General features: G+C 39.1%; 1 pseudogene; it reads left to right on the top strand.

The window, feature by feature from the left end:
• Positions 1–4,895: 4,895 nt before the first annotated feature.
• LOC100010315 (tropomyosin alpha-4 chain-like) lies at positions 4,896–6,276 on the top strand (annotated as a pseudogene).
• The last annotated feature ends 221 nt before the right edge of the window (positions 6,277–6,497 follow it).

Raw genomic sequence — 6,497 nt, 5'->3', positions numbered from 1 at the left:
GAAAAAAACCATAACAAAGTTCATTTGGAAGAACAAAAGATTAAGGATATCCAGGGAAATAATGAAAAAAAAATGCAAAGGAAGGTGGCCTTGCAGTATCAGATTTCAAACTATGTTATAAAGCAACAGTCATCAAAACAATTTGGTAATGGCTAAGAGACAGAAAGGAGGATCAGTGGAATAGACTTGGGGTAAGTGACCTCAGCAAGACAGTCTATGACAAGCCCAAAGATCCCAGCTTTTGGGACCAAAATCCACTATTTGATAAAAACTGCTGGGAAAATTAGAAGACAGTGTGGGAGAGATTAGGTTTGGATCAACACCTTATACCCTACACCAAGATAAACTCAGAATGGGTGGATGACTTGAACATAAAGAAGGAAACTATAAGTAAATAATGTGAACACAGAATAATATACATGTCAGACCTTTGGGAAGGGAAAATTTTTAAAACCAAGCAAGACTTAGAAAGAGTCAGAAAATGTAAAATGAATAATTTTGAGTACATCACATTAAAAAGTTTTTGTACAAACAAAACCAATGAAACCAAAACCAGAAGGGAAATAACCAACTGGGAAACAATCCATAACAAAAACCTCTGACAAAGGTCTAATTAATCAAATTTACAAAGAGCTAAATCAATTGTACAAAAAATCAAGTCATTCTCCAACTGATAAATGGGCAAGAGACATGAATAGGCAGTTTTCAGATAAAGAAATCAAAACTATTAATAAGCACATGAAGAAGTGTTCTAAATCTCTTATAATCAGAGAGATGCAAATCAAAACAACTCTGATTATCACCTCACACCTAGCAGATTGGCTAACATAACAGCAACAAAGTAATGAATGCTGGAGGGAATGTGGCAGAGTTGGGACATTAATTCATTGCTGGTGGAGTTGTGAATTGATCCAACCATTCTGGAGGGCAATTTGGAACTATGCCCAAAGGGTGATAAAAGACTGTCTACCTTTTGACCCCGCCATAGCACTACTAGGTTTGTACTGCAAGGAGATAATAAGGAAAAACACATGCACAAGAATATTCATAGCTGTGCTCTTTGTGGTGGCAAAAAATTGGAAAATGAGGGGATGTCCTTCATTTGGGGAATGGCTGAACAAATTGTGATATATGTTGGTGATGGAATACTATCGTGCTCAAAGGAATAATAAAGTGGAGGAATTCCATGGAGACGGGAACAACCTCCTGGAAGTGATGCAGAGTGAAAGGAACAGAACCACGAGAACAATGTACACAGAGACTGATACACTGTGGTACAATCGAATGTAATGGACTCCTCCATTAGTGGTAATGCAATGATCCTGAACAACCTGGAGAGATATAGGAGAAAAAACACTATCCATATTCAGAGGAAAAACTGTAGGAATAAAAACACCAAAGAAAAACAACTGCTTAATGACATGGGTCAAAGCGGATATGATTGGGGATGTAGACTCTAAATGAACATCCTGGTGCAAATACAAGCAACATGGAAATGGGTTCTGATCAAGGATATATATAATACCCAGTGGAATTGTGCATTGGCTATGGGAGGGGGGAGAGGAGGGAGTAATAGAAAATGATTTTTGTAACCAAGGAATAATTTTTGAAATTGACCACATTTAAAAAAAAAGAATAAAAAAGAAAAAAAATTAGAATCTAACAACTAGAAGCAAATGACTCCACAAGGCAGCAAGAGTCTATAAAATAAAATCAAAAGAATGAAAAAATTGAGGAAAATATGAAACACCTAACTGATAAAAAAAATACAGATTTGGAAAATAGATCCAGAAGAGACAATTTAAGAATTATTGGACTACCAGAAAGTCATGACAAAAGAAAATGCGTGGACATCATTCTAAAGGAAATTATCCAAGAACAAGAGGGGAAAGTGGGGATTGAAAGAATCCACAAATCACCTCCTGCATTTAATCCCCAATTGACAATGCCCAGGAATATTATAGCCAAATTCAAGAACTACCAGACCAAGGAAAAGATAATACAAACTGCTAAGAAGAAACCATTCAGATATCATGGAACTACAGTTAGGGTAACACAGAACCAGGTTGTATCCACACTGAAGGACTGGAAGGCATGGAATATGATATTTTGGAAAGCAAGGGAATTGGGTCTACAACCAAGAATCAATTCCTGAGCAAAAGTGAGTATATTCTTGCAGAGGAAAGTATAGTCATTTAACCAAATAGAAGACTTCCAAGCATTCCTAAAGAAAAGACCTGACTTAAACAGAAAATTTGATGCCTAAACATAGAACTCAAGAGAATCACCAAAAAAAGATAATTAAAAAAAGGGAAAAATAAACAAACAAAAACATTTTTAAGGAACCCAATAAGTTCAGATGATTTGTATTCCTATAAGAAAAAATAACATTGGTAACTCTTAAAAAATTGTTATTATCCTGTGTGACCCTGGGCAAGTCACTTGACTCCCATTGCCTAGCCCTTACCACTCTTCTGCCTTGGAGCCAATACACAGTATTGACTCCAAGACAGAAGGTAAGGGTTTATTTTTTTTTAATTGTTATTATCATCAGGGTAACTAGAAAAAGTATACTTAGAGGGAACTGTGACAAACTGTATAGGATGATATATATATAATATACATATATTTGTGTGTATATGTATATATATATATGCATATATATGGCTAAAAAAGAGGATAATACTAAGAGAAATGGGAAAAGAAATAAAATGGTGTAATTTTATATGTCATAAAGAAGCTCATGGGGGAAGGATAGAAAAGACCAATACAATGGAAGGGTGAAAGAGTTTGGAGACAATCTCTAAGAAAATTGAAATCATTACAGTGGGAAGGGTCTGAAAGGTTCAAATGGAAGGAAAACCTCCAACTCTAAATTCAATCATCATCATCATCATCAACACCAACATCATCATCAACATCAACATCATCAACATCCTTATCATCAACATCATCAACAACAACATCATCAATATCAACATCTAACTATCCATCTATGTGTCCTTTGGGGGCAAATTAACTGCCTTTTCCTGGTTTAGAAGCAGCTGGATGGTATAGGGGAAAAACTTTTGGGCTTAGAGTTAGGAAGATATGAGTTCAAATTTGAAGTTAGATATTTAATAGTGTGGAGATGGGATTAACTCTCTCCTGCCCATTTTTAGATTTAATCACCAGCAGCATATACCCCACTTACGCTTGAGTGGGGGAAGTCTGTGTCCCACGTGTGCAAAAGTGGGTGTTGAATCAGAAACCACTGACTTCCCCCTGGGCAGTCCTAAGAAAAACTATAGACTATAATTTGTCCATGTAAAAAGTAGAGGAAGGCACAGGAAGTGATGCAAAGAAGCATCTTTAAAAGGAGTTACAACTTCCTGTGAGGCAGTTCAGAGTTCTATGGAGTTCCAAGTTCAAGTTGAAGGTTGATGAAGAATCTATTTACTGGACCTGAGACCTTGGTCTTGGTGAGACTATTCTTAATCTCTCCCTTTTAACTATGGGTAAGTGAAACAGGCTGACTCCTTTCCTGGATTTTCTGAAGGGACCTTCCCTCTTGAGAGAGGCTTCTTGACTGAAACCCTTGCTTTACTGATCTCTAGACCCTCAGCTCAAGGCTAAGACCCCTCTGACTGAGGACTAATTAGCCCTGCCTGGGTTGAGCCAGGGGCTGGAGCAAAATACTTAGTGTTTAGGTTAGATATCTTACTCTATCCTCTCTCTGATTTTCTTACTTTCACTCTATCTTCTTTTGTAAATAAATTACCATAAAAATCATTTGGAATTGATTAATTCCTGGGGACTATACTCTCTGATAAAATTTAGTCCAACCCTTTTCTTTTTAGCCCTTACATTCTGGCCTTACAATAGGAATGAGAAAGAAGAGGGCAGAACTTGCTATGCCTCATAAGTGGGGTTTATGAGAAAAATGGATGGGGGGAGAAGAGGAATAAAACGATCCTCACTCTTACCTGAAATTGGCATTTCTTATAGCACAATAATATTCCATCTTAATCATAACTTATTCAGCTATTCCCCAACTGATGGGCATTCCTTTAGTTTCTAAATCTTTGCCATTACAAAAAGAGGTGCTGTAAATATGTTTGACCATGAGTCCTTTCCTCTCTCTCATTTCTTTGGGATTTCCATGCCTTTTCACATACTGTTTTTCATGCCCAGAATGTTCTTCCTCTTCACCTCTGCCTACTGGTTCTTCTGGCTTCTTTTAAGACTCAACTCAAATCTGGCCTTCTGGAAGGGGCTTCCTGGTTTCTCTTGGCTGCTAATACTGTACCATTTTAGATTGCCATCATATAGTATGTGAAGATCTTCTATTATCTGGATATTTTTATGTTGTCTCTCATTTGAATGTGTGCTTCTTGAAAAGATGTGGTTTGGGGAAAAACATGGAAAGGCTTATACAAACTAAAGTGAAGGGAAGTGCATAGAACCAGGAAAGCAATTTATACAGTAACAGCATTATTGTAAAGATGACCAACTTTGAAAGACTTAGTAACTGATCAATACAATGATCAACCATAATTCCAAAGGACTCATGATAAACAATTCTAGCCACAGGGCAGCAAGGTGGCTTAGTGGATGGAGAGCCAAGCCTATTGACAAGAAGTCCTGGTTTCAAATTTGGTTTCCAACACTTCCTAGATGTTTTACCCTGGGTAAATCACTTAACCCCAAATGACTATCCCTTATTGCTCTTCTCCCTTGGAACCAATAGGTTGTATTGATTCGAAGAGAGAAGGTAAGAGTTTAAAAAATATTTCTACCTGCCTCATATTAAAAATGGGGAGAATGGAAGGAGGCGGGGGCTCCGGGACCAGGGCGGTGGACCCTTTCCCCAGTTCAGACCAGAGGCGCCAGTACCGCCAACCCCATCTCTCCCAGGCCACCCTGCCCGGTGCCCCGAACCCCCTAGTCCCCATGGCCGGCCTCAACTCCCTGGAGGCGGTGAAAAGGAAAATCCAGGCGCTGCAGCAGCAGGCGGATGAGACGGAGGACAGAGCCCAGAGCCTGCAGCGGGAGCTGGACGGCGAGCGAGAGCAGCGGGAGAAAGCCGAAGGAGATGTGGATTCAGAGGAATCGACGGATCCAACTAGTTGAGGAAGAGTTGGACCGGGCCCAAGAACGTCTGGCCACAGCCCTGCAGAAACTGGAGGAAGCGGAAAAGGCAGCTGATGAGAGTGAGAGAGGAATGAAGGTGATTGAGAACCGGGCAATGAAGGATGAAGAGAAAATGGAAATTCAGGAGATGCAGTTGAAGGAAGCCAAGTATATCGCAGAGGAGGCAGATCGCAAATATGAAGAGGTAGCTCGTAAGTTGGTCATCCTTGCGGGCGAGCTGGAGTGAGCAAAGGAGCATGCTGAGGTGTCAGAACTGAAGTGTGGCGATCTGGAAGAGGAGCTGAAGAATGTCACCAACAACCTGAAGTCCTTGGAGGCTGCATCAGAGAAGTATTCTGAAAGGGAGGATAAATATGAAGAAGAAATCAAGCTTCTATCTGACAAACTTAAAGAGGCTGAGACCCGAGCTGAGTTTGCAGAAAGAACCGTTGCAAAACTGGAAAAGACCATCGATGACCTGGAAGAAAACCTTGACCAGGCCAAAGAAGAGAATGTGGGCTTACATCAGACATTGGATCAGACATTAAACGAACTTAACTGTATATGAATCAAAAAGGAAAAATTTTGTTTGCCAGAAATTCAAGAAATCCATGTTGTCCTTTTCCCTTGTAAGAAGTTTCTTCTATTATTGTATCTTTTCTTTACTGGAAATGTCAATCAAATTATGAATACCTGACCAATATTTGTTATCAGAGAGGCTTTGGGCACCAGTTAAATCTAGTTCCTTCTTTCCAACAGCACACTAAAGCTTCTAGTTGGCTTTTTTTTTTATCCTTAAGTTGCATTTTTTTTTTCCTTAGGCAGGCAGGGTATTTAACTTAGGCCAAATTCTCCAAGATTGAGGGCATTCTGTACACTCTGGACAATAGCAGGGAACCCAGCTGAGCTACTGGATTGTGCCTGGGTTGATTTAAGAACACAAGCATTCCATGTCACCCTGAGCCTTTTTACAGAAGGGCAAGAACCATCTCATAAAATGGGTGGGGACTTTCTATCTATAGTGAAAAAGTTATTCTAGGAAGTCATAAACCACAAAGAATAGCCTAATTATCATGGTCCTTCCTCCCACTCCATACTGCAGGGCAAACATCCTCTGAGCACTCACTGAGAAAATACTTTTAAAAGTAATCGACAACATCTAGATTTTTTTCTGGATGAATACTTGAGGTTCTGTCTCAAATGTGGCCTACAGTTGATGTTACTTTCACTGTATGCCTAGACTTTTTTTTTCCTTTAAAAGAGATTTCATTTTAGCATTTTAGGTGACATCAGCCTATATTTGGACCAGTATGGTACTTTACCAACTTGTGGCATTCAGAAGTTGACTTTTACAATGCAATTGAAAATCTCATTCCAAATAAAGA

This window comes from Monodelphis domestica, chromosome 4 (assembly GCF_027887165.1).
Source record: "Monodelphis domestica isolate mMonDom1 chromosome 4, mMonDom1.pri, whole genome shotgun sequence".
Classification (NCBI taxonomy): Eukaryota; Metazoa; Chordata; class Mammalia; order Didelphimorphia; family Didelphidae; genus Monodelphis; species Monodelphis domestica.
The sequence above is the reverse complement of the archived record's forward strand: the minus strand, read 5'-3'. Positions and strand labels throughout refer to the sequence as shown.